The sequence below is a fragment of the Panthera pardus genome, unplaced genomic scaffold (genome assembly GCF_024362965.1).
Source record: "Panthera pardus isolate Hobbes unplaced genomic scaffold, ASM2436296v1 HiC_scaffold_13, whole genome shotgun sequence".
NCBI lineage: Eukaryota > Metazoa > Chordata > Mammalia > Carnivora > Felidae > Panthera > Panthera pardus.
In genome coordinates, this window is record NW_026526688.1 from 83,960,424 (window position 1) to 83,977,861 (window position 17,438).

General features: G+C 35.4%; 1 protein-coding gene and 1 non-coding gene across 2 annotated transcripts in view; both read left to right on the forward strand.

Moving 5' to 3' along the window:
• The window catches only part of INPP4B (inositol polyphosphate-4-phosphatase type II B), a 758,464-nt gene that overhangs the window by 305,078 nt on the left and 435,948 nt on the right, over positions 1-17,438 (forward strand).
• Positions 8,226-8,333, forward strand: LOC128776766 (U6 spliceosomal RNA). The gene has a single exon (XR_008421942.1). It is a non-coding gene; the product is annotated as a U6 spliceosomal RNA (small nuclear RNA).

Sequence of the window (17,438 nt, forward strand, 5' to 3'; positions counted from 1 at the left end):
AACAAATGTGGGAGTTGGGTGTTCACAACTTTTAAAGGCAGGTTATATTCTTGCAGCTTCTTATGAACACATTATTTCATTTGTTTAAGCACTTTGCTAATGAGGTCAAGATGAAATTTTTGTAACAATTTTGCTCCGCTTCACCTCACTTTGTTCCTAAAATAAAACTATTTTTCTAAGTCTAGTCTTTTAAAAAGTATAATATGGGAATCAGGGTAAGTGATTAAGAATGAATTTACTCCAGGGTGCCTGGGTGACTCAGTGTGTTAAGTGTTTGATTTGATTTCTGCTCAGGTCATGACCTCAAAGTTTGTGGGATCGAGCTCCTTGTCAGGCTCAGAGGAGCCTGCTTTGGATTCTCTCTCCTTCTCACTGCCCCTCCCCTGCTCATGCACGGGCTGTCTCTCTCTCCAAATAAATAAATAAGCATTAAAAAATGGATTTACTTCTTGTTAAAAATGTCAACAACAGGGGCGCCTGGGTGGCTCAGTCGGTTAAGCAGCTGACTTCGGCTCAGGTCATGATCTCACGGTCCGTGGGTTCAAACCCCGCGTCAGGCTCTGTGCTGAAAGCTCAGAGCCTGGAGCCTGTTTCGGATTCTGTGTCTCCCTCTCTCTGACCCGCCCCCATTCATGCTCTGTCTCTCTCTGTCTCAAAAATAAATAAATGTTAAAAAAAAAATTTAAAAAAATGTCAACAACAGTTCTTACTATGTTCACAGGGAGATGTTGGGTCAACTTGAACTATAAAGCTCCACTATTTTTATTATTTGATGTTTTTTAGAAGTATTTTTGTACATTTTAGAATCCAGGGAAACACTGGTTTCTGTTTGTTAAAAAATCAAGACAAATGTTTGAGAGCTTATTGTTTCGAATCTTTAAACTAGATTAAGATCAAAGAGCCACTGTACAGTCTTCCTAGAAGGATTCACGAATTTGTCCTACACTGATTTGAAAGCAGACTGCCTTTTAAGAAAAGCTTTGTGATTGCTGTAGAGCAGGGAGCACATTTGTCTTGTGTATGTATTCATGCAACTGAAATTGATCTCATTCAAATTGTAAGACTGATGATATATTTGCAATGCATTTTGAACATTGCCCTCCAAAGATAAAGGGGGAATGGCACAATCACTTTTTAGGCCTAGAATTTTGGGCACCATGCACTGAAATGATTTTCTGATCCACTTATTTCTTGAGGCTCTGTTTCTGACATGTTTTTCATTTCCCTGCTCAGTGCATTAATTAGTGGCATCTGAATCTCTTTGTTAGCACTAGTAAAAAAAATCCTAGTGCCTACCATTATGGGGTATAGCTGTTAACATACAGCAAAAAAATCGTAAGGTTTTCTAGAAGCCCACGAAGCTACAAGTGAACGGATGAATGGCCTTTGAACAAAATCAAACGATTTTTACCAAGGCGGAATTTACTGAGCCTCTTTTCCTCCAATTATCCATTTCATAATTACAGTTGATTATATAAATTTCTATATTCTAAACATGTTTTACTTTTCCTCAAGTATTTTGATATACAGTAAAACCTTGGATTGAGAGTAACTTGTTCTGCAAGTGTTCCTCAAGACAAGCAAACATTTCTAATAAATTTTAACTTGATGAATGAGTGATGTTTTGCAATACGAGTAGTATGTGATGCTGAATGTCACATGATCACGATTGAGCCAAAGGTTCTGGAAATTCACTTTGATACACAAGTGCTTTGGATTACAAGCCTATTTCCAAAATGAATTCTGCTCATAAACCAAGGTTTTACTATATTCCATTTTTACTCTTACTCTTGTAACTTTTATTAAAGGACTCTTTTGTTTTGTGAATAATTTATATATGCATTTGTTTTCCATCAAATACTTACTGAGTGTCTATCTTACTGCCTGAGTGGCAGGCTGCTGAGCTTACCTGACATGGGTCCCTCCCTCTTGAAGCTTGCTGTTTGGTAAAGGATACAACATTAATCAAATAATTACACAGTCTAAAGTTGCTGCTTTCAAAAGTGCTGTGAGCTAGAGGAATATGGGATGAATAGTGCATGTAACAGGGAGATCTGAACTTGGGGTAAAGTGGGATGATCAGGGAAATGTTCTCTGATAAAATAGAGCAGAATGGCTAGAGACCTGAAAGAGAGATGAACTAGGAGCAGGTAGGCATAACCAGTGTCCTGGCAGGGGGCACATCCTGTGCAAAGATGATGGAATGGTTGGGAGCAGAGCTAGTCCTGAAAAGGGCAGAGCAAGAGCAGTGGCAACAGCAGGGGCCTCCTGACGAGGATGGAGAGGCCAATTGCAGGGTCTTCAGTGGTTTTTCATTATCCTGTGAACCATTGTGAACCACACCAGTAAGCCTTTGAAAGTTTTTAAGCTAAAGGAAAATATGTGATTTGAGTTTTGAAGAGGATCATTCCAACTGCTCTGCAAAGAAGGGTTAGAGTTGGACAAGATTGAGGCAGAGATTAGATGCGAGGATCTTGTTACCCCTGGGCCACAGCTTAGAGCAGGATGGTGTTGGTGGCAACAGGGACAAGTGGATATTTCCTAATAGTAATCAGAAAATAAAAGGAACTTGGTGATAAATTGAAAATAGCAATGAGGTATCTATAGCACAATTTTCTGAGATCTGCTCTCAGTGCACCCTGACTCAGGATTCAATGTCTGGCTGTTGAAACAAAAGTAAATTACAACAAAAAACATCATTTACTTAAATTGTTCTCATGCATTAAGAAATGAATTATATAATATATATTTTATAGCATACACACACACACACACACACACACACAAATTAGTTCTATCCAGCTTAATCAATGTGTTAATATAAATATTTTGAAAAGAAGTGGAGAACTGGCCTTTGCAGATGGCACTAGCAAATTCTATCTCCTTTGTGGAGAAACAGTCCACCCCTGGTGAGTGTCTTGGTTTATTTGGTATGACCTTTCCCCTTAGCCTGAGACTGTGGAATTGACAGTAAATGTGACCTTCATACATCCTTGTTAAAAATCTACTCAAGAGAAATTATATTCTGTTCAGAGAAGGACAGTGCCATTTTACTCAGGTGTGGATTAGATAATAGTAAATCATCTTGTAATAATGTTGAAAGCTACATCACCACCTTGGACTCATAAAAGAGAAATTACTTTTCATAGCCTACACAATGTGCACAAACAGCTACATTTGGCAGATTTGCCTAACACCATTTTAAGTCTTTATTTTTTATTTCAAGTTTTTGATGCTAAGTAAAGATGTTTTGGTTATATAAGATTTATCATTCTTCTGACTGATATCCAAGGACTTCCCCAAGTCACACACTTAAATTTCTAGGAACACTTATTCATTCTCAGGCAAAAACTTTCAAGTGAGAAGTTGGATGAAGGCCTCTTCCCCTTCCCTTCCTTTTTTCTTCCTCCATCTCTCTGTCCTTTCTTTTCTGTTTTAAAGGTGACCACTTTTCTTGGTAATGACACCCTCATACCCACATCATTTTCTCCATCGGTATATCTACTGACTTGTTTTCTTCAAACTATATCCAGAATCCAGACAATTCTCACCACCTCCATCCATCATTTTGGCTCTAATCTAAATCAACGTCATCTCCATCCTATGTTATTTCAATGACCGTCTGACTACTCTTCTGGCTTTTAACCTTGCCCCATGGTTATATTCTCTTCACAGTAGTCAGTGACCCCTGAAAAATGTCACCTGTGTCATACACTCCTATAAGTAAATGGTTCTTTGATTGCCCATCTCAGAGTAATGACTATGTTACTATCATTGTCCTCAGTATACTGCATTATTTGTACTTGAGCTCACTCTCTGAACTCCTCTCCTTCTTTCCTCCTCTCTAGTCACACCCAGGTGTCCCTGCTGTCTCTCAGACATTCCAAGAATCCTCCCACATTAAGGCCTGTGCCTGAATGTTCTTCCTCCAGGTATCATGATTTGTTTCATCACTGTCTTCAGGGATCTATGCAATCATTCTGATTAAAAGGTTCTTTTCTGACCACCTTATCTAAAATAGCACCTTTCATATCATTCTCAATTACTTTTACTGCCTTAATTTTCTTTGTTGTACTTATCAACCTCCTAATATATATGTATGTTTGTTTACTTGCTTATTTCTTTTTCTACTAGAATGTAAGCCCTATAATTGTTGGGACTTTGACTTTTGCTCAGCTCAGTGTCCTCAGCATTTGGAATAGTGCCTCCTCTCTAACACGTGTTCAGTTGCTTTTGGTTTAAGGCATAAAATTTGCTATAATTCATGTTTTCTAGAACCTGAAAAAGGACAAAGAATTGATTGTTCCCTAGAGATTCCAAATAGAATGCATCTCTGCCCACACTCTGATTTTAGGATGCCTGGCCTCCACAACTGTAGGAAAATATATTTGTGTTGTTTTAAGACACTAAATTTGTGATAGTTTGTTTCAACAACAATAAAAAACTAACAAGCTTCTGGAGCTATCTAAGATGCAACCTCATAATCCTTTTTTCAGTGCTTCAGGTATGTATGGATTGAAGTTGGCATATGTGGTAGTCATTAGTATTGTTCACAAAATATTTCTGGATTTCCTTTTGGGTATATGGTAGAATTGTGTGTTACTGTCCCCTTGAAGTTAGGTATGACCATGTGACTTTCTCAGGAAGATGACTAGTTAAGTGAAGTAGCATATGTAACTTCTAGGTAATGTTTATAAGCTTTTGCAAATTTTGTCCTAATGCCATTTTTCTTGTTATTTTGAGTGTAGAATCTTGATGAGATATACTCTCCATGGGCCTGCTTTCCTGAGAAACAATGAGCACATTCCTTTAGCTAATGCTAATGGACTTGTGGTGTGAATGAGAGATCATTTTGTGCAAGCTGCTGAGATTTGGGGGTTATTTTGTCAAAATAGCAAAATAGTCCAGTGGTTCTTAAATGTTTTGGTCTTAGGATCATTTTTACACTCTTAAAATTTCTTGACATCCCAAAGAGTTTTAGTTTATGTGGGACTATCTATGAATATTTATCATGCTAGGAATTAAAATAGACATTCTTAAATAATTCACTTAAAAATAATAAATAACAAAGATAAACCCATTTTATGCCCACATAAAAATATTTTAATGACAAAGAAAAAAATAGTTTTATGAAAAGAATATTTCTTTTATTTATATATTTTTATATATTTTTAATGTTTGGCTTTATATGAGTCAACTGGATTCTCATATCTGCTCTAAGAGCATTCAGACTGTTGTCATTCTTGTGTTTGAAGTATATGGAAAAGACTCAACCTCATGTAGTTATGTAGTTGTAATGGGAGAAGTATTTTAATACCCTTTTTAGATAGTTGTGGATATTCTTTTTTAGCATTACACTAGAACTCTGTAAATAGTATTTTCTTAAAGGTGAATTACAATGTGGAACTGAAATCATATTAACGAACTTCTCATACTGTTACATGAGATCCACTGGTCTTTTTTTAGTATTCAAGTATAATTACCACACAGTGTTATATCAGTTTCAGGTGTACAGTATAACGATCGAGCAATGCTATACAGTTCTCAGTGCTCAACTATAAAATTCCTAAAAGAAAACATAGGCAGTAATTTCTTTGACAGAAGCCATAGAATGATTTTTCTAGATATGCCTCCTTTGGCAAAGGAAACAAAAGCAAATTTAAACTTTGGGGACTATATCAAAATAAAAATCTTCTGCACAGTGAAGGAAACTATCAGCAAAACAAAAAGGCAGCCTAATGAATGGGAAAAGATATTTACAAATGACATATTGTATAATGGATTAATATCCAAAATATATAAAGAACTTATTCAAGTCAACACCAAAAAAAAAAAAAAACAAATAAACAATAATCTAACTAAAAATCGACAGAAGACCTGAACAGACATGTTTTTCAAAGAAAATGTACAAATGGCCAACAAACACATAAGAAGATCATCACAGAAATGCAAATCAAAACCATATGAGATATCACTTTACCCCTGTCAGATTGGCTAAAACCATTGGTCTATCTTGCATTTTAAATGGACACATGCGTGACTCTGTAAAGGCATCTATTGGTCACTTGAAAAACATTGACTTACTAGGTTTTGCAGATCTCCTAAATGTTAACACATTTCATTACACAATATCAAAACCCAACTTTGTTTTTATTATTATTCTCAAGTTGGTTAATATACAGTGTAGTCTTGGCTTCAGGAGTAGATCCAGTGATTCATCACTTGCATACAACACCCAGTGCTCATCCCAACAAATGCCCTTCTTAATGCCCGTCACCCATTTTCCCCACCCACCCCTACCTCTTTATCACCATCAAACCTCAGTTTGTTCTCTGTATTTAACAGTCTCTTATAGTTTGCCTCCCTCTCTGTTTTTACCTATTTTTCCTACCCCAAACCCAACATTCTTTAGTATCGCTAACAAAATCTTTAAAAAGGTTTTATATATCAAGAAACTGTTAAGGAACTGTTACCAGATACAAATTTTCTAAATTCTAACATTCTTTTGAATATTCAAATTCTATTGTGTTTTGAGCATCAACATTGTTTTCCTTGAAGTGACAAAACTCACTTTGTCTATTTTCTTTTTTTTTTTTTTTTTTCACTTTGTCTATTTTCAAGAAATACTCAAGTCTGGGAATATCAGCAAAATATTCAAGCCCAAATTATTATAGTTTTTAGGTTAATTATTTTTTTCTTTTTTTTAATTTTTAATTTTTTTGAGAGACAGAGAGAGACAGTGTGAGTGGGGGAAGGACAGAGAGAGGGAGACACACAATCTGAAGCAGACTCCAGGCTCTGAGCTGTCAGCATAGAGCTCGATGTGGGGCTCAAACTCACGAAAAGTGAGATCATGACCTCAGCCAAAGTCGGACGCTCAACCGACTGAGCCACCCAGGCGCCCCAAGGTTAATTATTCTTTCGAATAAAAATGGTATGTAATGAAAAGAGCATGTAGTTCAACTTGCAACATAAACAGTATTTCCCAGAGATGGCCATTATGGACAGCAGCTTCTGACATGGCTCTTAATGATCCCAGCCTCTCAGAGATCATGCTTTTGTATAATTCTCCCCCTTTGAATGTGGGCTGGAGCTGGTGACTGGCTTCTAGCAAATAGAGTATGGCAAAAGTGAAGAGGTGTCACTTCTGTGATTGGATTATAAAAGACTGTGATTTCCATTTTGCCGGATTTCTCTCTCTGGCTCTTCTCACATTCATGTGGTCCCAGGTGTCACCTTGATCGCAGCCTTGTTAGAAACTTCAGCCAGAGGATCCAGCTAAGCAGTCCATGAATTTCTGACCCACAGAAACTGAGATAATAAATGTATGTTGTTTTAAGCTGCTAGGTTTTAGGGTAATTTATTATAGAAATAGATCACTAACATTGCTATCTACTTCATTATATAGAAGTACTTTATATATATGTTTAATTTTTGTCACACAGAATGAATATTAAGGTGTGTCCTTAAGTTCCAAGATTTAATAAAATTATGAATTTTTACCAATTCATCAAAGATGTTCTTAGGTAAAACTGGAATTTTAGTGCCTGGTGATGAAATATACAAAATCTGCTAGTACCGCTTAGTTCTACTCCCTCGATTTGTTCTAAGTACCCAGTAATGTTACCCACCATCGTATTTGTACCATCAGTGCGAATGCCAACATAGTAAAAGAAAAGAATATATTAATTGCTTTGATTTCACAGGACTCCTTAAAGTTTTCCTGGGCTCCCCTAAGGGATCTGAGGAATATACTTCAGAGCTGCTAATATAGACAGACTATCCCAATTATCACGTCAGATGAATTGTTACTTTTCCATCCTTTGTCTATGTGTTACAACATAGTAAAACTGCCTAAGGAAAGGCAATGCAAAATACTCTTCATTTAAAAAATAAAAGTGGTTTTTATAAGGTTTTGAAATTCTGCCTTTGGAGGACATGCACATGTTTGACTCTGCTTATCAATTCAGGGCTGCTGAAACATCACTTCACACCCATTTTTACTATCCATCCAGGATTATATATATCAAGAGAACAGTGTTGATTCTCAGTGTTACTTGCTGCTGCTGGTATTGGCATCTTATCTATTAATCATTAAGAAAGGGAATGTTAATATGTTTTTGGGTATATGTGGGTATGTATGTGTTTGTTATGAGTTCTATAAGTAGGAATCTGGTACAGCTTAAATAAGGTGGATATTGCAACTATTTCCAAGTACATATTTCATGCTCACTTTGGCAGCACATATACGAAAATTGAAACAATGCAGAGAAGATTGGCATGGTCCCTGTGCAAAGATGACATGGAAATCCAAGGACATATTTCCTTTGTATCGTGTTATTACTCACACTGGTACTGTAATGGATAATAATAATACTTCCTTATGATAGGGAATTTAGAAAATAAATATGTATGAATGAAAAATTATGCATTATCTTGCCACTAAGAGAAAACTATGGCTACCTGTTTTATGTGTTTTCTTTCTTTTCATGCATTTAAATTCATATGGGTATATTTTAAATTTTCCTTAACAATATTAATGGGCAATTTCAACCCTAGACCTTGCTTTCAGACTTCTGCTTGTGCTTGTAGATAAATTAAACTCCAAAGTGCATTGATTTTACTGTGAAGAATCATGATTTCACATTGCAAAGGCAGCAGTATTCAATTATCCAAAGTATTTTTAAAAAGTAAAAGTTTTTTCACTGTTAATTTTATTTATATTGTTAAACATGTTATATATATTGATAATAAAAGATACATTTTATTGGTCTACCTTTTACATTCTATTCTATATGTTTTATAGGATATATTTATATATGCAAATATATATAAATTATAAATCAAAATAAAAATGAAATAAGAAACACACCAGAATTATCTTGTGTTTTTAAATAATAGGGGTAATATGTTTCAAGTTCCTGAAGATCAATTTTGTTTTATTAAACATGGATCCCCAGATGTTACAAGGCAGTCAGCACTAGTTTAAAATGCAGGTGGTATTCCCTTATGCATCCTACTTTAGAGCATGTCACGGTAGATTAATTTATCTCAGAGCTCTACACAATTGATCCCTGTCACTGTGGCTGAGCTGATCCTTTGCAGCTGATTGACACATTATGGCCAAAAGTAATACACTAGCCAGATCTCTGATAGGCTGTTATAGTGAGATCTCTCATTCTTTCCCCACCTTGATTTCTACCGAAGAATCGAATAAACTCGCTAAATATACAATGGGAAAATCTGAACATAGGTATATGTTTTCTGTGGCTGGCTACTGCTCATCTCTTCTTCACACTTATACCTATTGATTTTAAGATGAAATTAGAAAAATAAAAGTGCTCTTAAATGTTACAGAATGTTCCTTGCAGACTTCTATATTTCACGGGTCAGAGAAGGGTCACTAGATATACATATATTGATAACTGTTTTATATTTAATGGCCAGGGATGCCTACTATTAAAAGCTGGGATCTAGGCTATTACTACCCTCATTTATTATTTATAAAACTCTGTCAGTGTACATGGTATTTAATGTTGGATGAAATTGTGCCAGACAAATTCCCCTCCGTGAGGAGCCTCCAAGCTAAAAACAGGAGGAGAACGATGCAGGAGAGAAATCGTGGGAAGGACAGAGAGTGATTAAGGGTTGTAAACTTAGCATTGCTTTACCCAGTAGGTGGACGACAGAGAGAACCTGAATGCTGAGAAATGATTCTAAGATTGGGAAGCCATTCAGTGTAATAAAGCCAATAACTAGAAGCAAGGAAAGGCATTAGAAAAGGAGAATCTTAGCCCTCTAAGTGAGAACTCTGTATCTTCAGCTCTGACACTTCTTCATACACTATGTTCACCTGGTTTCTCAGCACCCCCTCTTACTCATTGTGTTCCAAACCAGTGGGTCTCAAACTTGAACATCATCAGAATGATGGGCAAGTGGGTAGGGGTTGTTAAAACAGAGATTACTAGACCATATGTCAGTCCAAGTATCTGAATCAGTGAGTCTGGGGTCTTGAATTTGCATTTCTAACAAGTTCACAGGAATTGCTGCTGGAGCCACCCTTTGAGAACCTCTGTCCTAAATTAATATCTCCAATTCCTCCTACATCTTGTCTTCTAAACCACAGCTTGGAGTCATCTCTAATTCTTACCTTATAGTCAGACAATTCCCCAGTTCTGTCTTTGCTTTCCTAAGAATTCCCTTTATTTTTTTATATATATTTTATTGTCAAATTGGTTTCCATACAACACCCAGTGCTTATCCCAACAGGTGCCCTCCTCAATGCCCATCACCCACTTTCCCCTCTCCCCCACCCCCCATCAACCCTCAGTTTGTTCTAAGTATTTAAGAGGCTTTTATGGTTTGCCTCCTTCCCTCTCTGTAACTTTTTTTTCCCCCTTCCCCTCCCCCATGGTCTTCTGGTAAGTTTCTCAGGATCCACATAGAAGTGAAAACATATGGTATCTTTCTTTCTCTGCCTGACTTATTTCACTTAGCGTAATACCCTCTAGTTCCATCCACGTTGCTACAAAAGGCCATATTTCATTCTTTCTCATTGCCAAGTAGTATTCCATTGTATATAAACCACATCTTTATCCGTTTGTCAGTTAGTGGACATTTAAGCTCTTTCCGTAATTTGGCTATTGTTGAAAGTGCTGCTATACACATTGGGGTACATGTGCCCCAATTCATCAGCACTCCTGTATCCCTTGGGTAAATTCTTAGCAGTGCTATTGCTGGGTCATAGGATAAATCTATTTTTAATTTTTTGAGGAACCTCCACACTGTTTTCCAGAGTGGCTGCACCAGTTTGCATTCCCACCAACAGTGCAAGAGGGTTCCAGTTTCTCCACATCCTCTCCAGCATCTATAGTCTCCTGATTTGTTCATTTAGCCACTCTGACCCATGTGAGGTGGTATCTCAGTGTGGTTTTGATTTGTATTTCCTTGATGAAGAGTGACATTGAGCATTTAGATTTTGTTTTAGCTTTTTAACTGAAAGCTACCAATCTAATCAGATACTACGTCCATTCCTAGCACTATTGCTGGCAACAACAGAAACTACAATCACTACTCCTAATTACTTTGAACACCTACTATAGGCAAGACAATACAGTGACCACCTTAACATATATTATATCATTAAATAATGCTACTAGGTGATCTGTATTATCCCCACCTACAAGGAAAGAAATTCATTTGCAGTAAGATTAATTCACCTGCAGTGAGTGTTACCGAAATTATATAAATAACACTAAATCCCATGTCTTTATGTCCATCTAGTATTCAGACCCTACCTGAAGGCCACCTCTTTCATGTAGTCCCTCATGTATGATTAGGCCAGTGCAATAGTGAGCCCACTCCCTTCTCTCCACTATTAATATCTCCTCTGTATTACAACTTAGTATATGATGTGGTGGTATTAGCAATCAGTACAGAGAGGATAGATTAATCAAGAAATGTCACTGGGACAATCAAATGCTTGTATGATACAATACACAGATAAATAGCAGATGGAATAAAATCTTCAATGTGAAAAACAAAACTGAAAAATTTTAAATAAAACATGAAACACTGTGGTACAAATGTCACACAAATTGTAAACATAAACACTTGTGAAAATTAAAAAAAAAGATTTAAAAAATGACAGTTAAACCATAAATCAGGGGTTATTTGCAGTGAATTTGAACAATGAAATGTTAGTTAAGGAAATATATAATTAACTCTGTCAAATCTTCATGATTCACAAAAGAGGAAAAAGGATGGCTAATATGTTTAAGAAAATATGTTCAGAATTCAAAAATAATAAGGGAAACTAATGTTGTATATAAAAGCACAGTATAATTCCAAACATATCAGATTAGTGTGTCTGAGCCTTTGTAGAGATTTGAGTCTATCCCTTAGTATGCTAGTTGATGTGTAAATGAGTTTAATTACTTTGGAGAGAAGTTTGAGGTATCTACTAAAGTTGATAATGTAGGTACCTATAACTTATTAATTCTACCTCTAGATATATATACTCTAAAATATCTCTTCAACAGACACACAAGGATGTATGTGCAAGGATGTTTACCACAACATTGTTTGAATAGGAAAACACTGAGAGCAAACCATATGTTCTTAATAGGTTATTGGATAATTAATTTTTGTGGTCTATTTATACAAAGAACACAATTACTCAGTTAAAACAGATAAACTAAACCTATATGCATTATAATGGATCCATCTCATAAACATAATGTTGAATAAAATTAGTAAATCACAATGTATACAAAAATTCTATTTTTTTAAACCTACAACACACAGAAATCCTACATATTGTTTGTGAATACAAACATATCAGTTAAAGTAAATATATGAACAAGAAGAATATATACCAGTTTCGGGATGATAGTAACCCCTGGGGGAAGGAGGAGGAAAAAGGGATATGGGTTGGCCTTAATTGTATAAGTGATCTTCTGTTTATTATTTAGATTAAAAAATATGAACCAAATATGGCAAAATGCTAATCCTTGTTAAATTAATGTGGTAAATAGTTGTTATTTTTTTCTCTTCAGGGACACCTGGGTGGCTCAGTCGGTTAAATCTCTGACTTCAGCTCAGGTCATGATCTCACAGTCTGTGAGTTCGAGCCCCACATCAGGCTCTGTGCTGACAGCTCAGAGCCTGGAGCCTGCTTCGTATTCTTGTCTCCCTCTCTCTCTGCCCCTCCCCTGCTCATGCTCTGTCTCTCTCTGTCTCAAAAATAAATGAAAACCTTAAAAAAAATTAAAAAAAAATCTGAACCAAATATGGCAAAATGCTAATAATACTTGTTAAATTAATTGTTAAATTAATGTGGTAAATAGTTGTTATTTTTTTCTCTTCGTATAAAATCTTCATGATCAAAAAGGGAGCATTTTAACAAAGGCTTCCATAGTGAAAGAAATTTTGAATAGTCTAGCTTAGTCAAAATACAACCATTTTCTTTGCTACAAAACTTTTTAGTCATTAATATGCTAATGGACATTGTGAATTGCCAAGAGGGTAATGTCTTATAAAGTAATTCCCAAACTTACTTGACTGTAGAAGCCTTTTTTTTTTTTTAATAAAACATCTTTTGACACCTCAAAGATCTTTTGGGAAATGCTGTTATACATCATAGCACTCAACTTCCTCTAATTGTTTCATGTAATTTAACTTGATTTCTCTGGTTATAGTCTCCATCTCCTTGATATTAAGACCTGTCTTACTCCTTTTGGCTAAACATGTCATGGACATATATATATAATACTTTGATAACTTGATTTTTCTGAGAAATTATGGTGCAGACCATTACACTCAGTGTAGGTTTCTGGGAGGGAGGAAGTAGTGAAAGTAATCCTTGCACACAATTTTATATGGAAATAAAAAGCAAAACTCAAGAACATAAAGATCAACACAATGGTAACAGTAGTTTTCAAACAAATGGAGTGTATTGATGGCAAAACATTGCCAGAACTAATTGCTGGAAAATTCCTTTCTTCATTTATCCATTCACATCTCTCAACAGGTATTATGAAATATCTAAAGAGAAATGATAGTTTCATAATATATACAATCCAATGCATAAGATTTCTCAGAATTAAATCATGAATGATTTCTCAGGGAATGATTTCTCAACCCTTTTGAAATTATATTAAGCATAAATCTATTCACAATTTTATTAAATAATTCATATGAATAATTGTAAATACTAGGTATATCTCCTTGATTCACACGGATATAATTTTGGCACAACAATGAATAAAATTGATTAATCAAAAATTTGTTGACTTACACTTTACTTTTCATTGCCCACACCTAAGGTATTGCTAGCCAACTTAAATATCAGAAATGAATTTCCCTTATATCTACCCTTTTAATAATTTACAAATATATAAAATACAGGTATTAAATGGAAATATCAAAATTTTAAAGTAGATATATAAGATCTAGTACCAAGAGTTAGTAAGTTGACCCTTGTCCATTTGAATGTTTTAAGAAAGTACTTTGTGATTCTCATTTCATAACCATTACCATTTATACTCTTTTATGTTTGGTAAAATTTGCTGCTATTTGCTTAAAGATAAAACACCTGAATCTCATTCTTTTTGCATTTTGCATTTTTCATTTCATTATAATTCTTATAGCTCTTTAAAATTGTTTTATATAAAGGAAAATTTTTGCCCTTGGCAGAAACTAAATGTGTATACAGTAAAATCTCATGTGAAGTATAATTCAATAACTTGAATATTATTTTGGTTTATTTAGAATTCTGATTTTTCCTAACAGAAATTCACATCAATAATAAGAAAGTAGTCTGTGTTTTCAGACTTATTATGATGTTGGAATCTAATGCAGAAAACAGTTTTTAAGTAGTTTTGCCAAAAAATTATACAAGTACCTAAAAGTTTTTAGAGATGTGATTTTTCATGTTTTGTTATTTTATTTATTAAAAAAATATTTTTTAATGTTTATTTATTTTTGAGAGAAAGACATAGAGAGCAAGAGGGGAGGAGCAGAGAGAGAGGGAGACACAGAATTCGAAGCAGGCTCCAGGCTCTGAGCTGTCAACACAGAGGCTGACGCAGGGCTCGAACTCATAAACCGTGAGATCATGACCTGAGCCGATGTTGGCTGCTCAACCGACTGAGCCACCCAGGTGCCCCTGTTTTGTTATTTTAATCTTAGAAGTATAGTGATATAACCAGTAAATGTGTATCCTCTTTAATTTTATTACCTTCTAAAATTGAACTGAAATGTTAATGATAAGTTGATTTTATAGAGAGGGGAAGGCAAGTGGGGAGGAATGATACATTATCTGCTTTGGGTACTTCTGGTAGGTTAGTACTTTAGCACTCTTTGTATAATATCATCATTAGTCAGAGTAACATTACAGTTAAGAATTGTTTGAAAATTTTCTGCCACTGAAGAAACTCCTATTTGGTTTAAGTACACTGCTAGACCTTTGCAGTATGTTAGCCAGATGTTCCTCTTAACAGTCTAACTCACTTGTTTCACTATCAACTGAAATAATATGACTCAATTCTGGCAGTTAACAGGAATTAATGGCAGAACAAGACATTAACTCACTACTCATATCTGTCTGAGTAATAAAATGATATCACCAGTATTCTAATGATAGCATTTATGCTATTATAAGACAATGGAATAATCTACTCTGTTACAAACAAAATAGAGTTATATATACATTATGAAGATAAATATACAGTATTTATTTTTGTAAACAATTTCTTGGATGAGGACATTTTTCAGATGGACCTTTATTATTTGTACAGGTACAACTATGGACATGTATATCTTAGAGTATTAATTCTCTAAAATTGTGTCCTTGTCAAAGTGGGCATGCCCTCCTGTTGCTCCTAGCCATTTTGCCATACCTATATGGAGTTCCTGCTTGAGAAATGGGTGTGTGTGTCGGGTTGGGGGGAAAGGTAAACCCTGTATAAAAGAAAATCAGAATGAAGAGTATTTTAGTTATCTATTTAGTTAATATTTAGTTATCTATTGCTACATAGCAAGTTACCTCCCCAAATCCTTGTTACTTCTACCAGCAAGCATTTATTATCTTATACAGTTTCTGTAGATTTAAAATTTAGGAGTAGCTTAACTGCGTGATTCTGGCTTGGGATTTTTCATGAAGTTACAGTCAACCTGTAAGTTGGAGTTGCATTCATGTGAAGGCTTGACTGGGGTGTGAATATCCACTTCCACGATGGCTTAATCACATGACTGGCAGGCTGACTTCCAATAGGAGGTATCACTCTCTCACCATGTGGTATATATCCCTATTCACATGCAACTGGTTTCTCCCAGAGTGAGTGATGTAAGAACAAGGCAGAAGCCAAATGGCTTTTATGAACTAACCTGGGAAATCACATAATATTGTTTCTGCAATATCTTATTGGATATACAGGTATCCAGTGTGGGAGAGAACTATGTGAGTGTGTGAATATCAGAAAGTGATGGTTATTGGAGGAGAACACCCTAGAGTCTGGCTACTATAGGTAAGGAGGAAAAGAAATAGCATGTATAATTTGAATAAAACACTGTACCTTGACTTTGTTTCAGGACAATGAGTATCTCAATCACTTAAAATAATTTCTGACTGATTTCTGCAAGGTGAAGTAGCACAAGGTTTTTTTATATTACTGTCTGTACATCTAAAACAGTTTTATTCATGCCAATGACTTTGAAATTTAGGTCATGAAGAACGTTGTTATTCTATGGTGGGGCAGCTCTAGTGTCATACATAAGAAGGTGACAGAGCTAGAATTAGAAAAGGAAGATCCAGGCTTCTTGTCTTTTAATCTTTGGTCATAGTCATTGCTTCCTGCCAGTCCAGAAGTAACCCAAGAGATTCCCCAGATACTTATTAATGAAATGGGTCAATGTATTTGCATCCATCTCCAGCCATTGTTCTATGAAACTGTGATTCAAAGAGATGTCAATATGTTGCACCTATTCCACGGTAGGTGTACAAGTTCATAGGTTTTAAGACTTTTGTGACACATTCTGATGATGAAACAATGAGGTTTGTAAACAAAGACAGTAATTTACCTCCAAGCACATTTAACTTTACGAACATCAAGTCACAGTAAAAGGAAATGCATCATTCTAACCAAGTCAGCTGAATTGTAGGTAGACCTTCAACGTGAAAACCAGGAGTGGAACAGTGAAGAATTATCGCACTGTTAAGGTGGATTAAGGGAGAAGAGAGGGCAGGTAACCATAGTTTTCAGAATTATGGCTCAGGATGTTGTTCTTACATCTTTTTCAATGGAAACAATCTCTATTTACACCACAGGATGAGCTGTTCAACTAAAAGACAAGATCAGATTGAGATGTTTTGAATAAGAGATGTTAAGGTCGGTTCAGATGCTCACTGTCTTTGAGGCCAAGATGTAGTCACAAACATACATTGTTTCTGATGAATGGCTAATTAGATTGAAGGGGAAACAAGGATGCACCTGTTATCTTTCTGCACCATGGGATCACATTTCCTAGATATATTTTACTATCTGGTTCCAGGAAGCCAGTGTCCAGTATTATCAGCTGCAAAGCATCAGGTATTTTTATACTTAATTAGGCTAAGTGTCTGATTTATGACACCTGAGTCAAGGCTTCAGTAAGGTCATTCACCTCAAAGAGATCAACACCCAGCATGAATAGGTCTGTTACTGCCTTGCTCCTTGACACCCAGGATACTTTAATAGACCAATGACTAGTATTGGAATAAAAATATGTTTCTATTTATAGTCTTCAATTCCTGGCTGCTTAAAAAAATCAATAAAATTAAAAAAAATAATTTTCATATAGACATGTAGTAGGAGTAATGGAGCTCTCTTTGGATAACTCTAGAATTTACTTCCTGGGTCTATTTTGTAGAGGGTGGAAAGTGGGGATAGTGAGGGTTA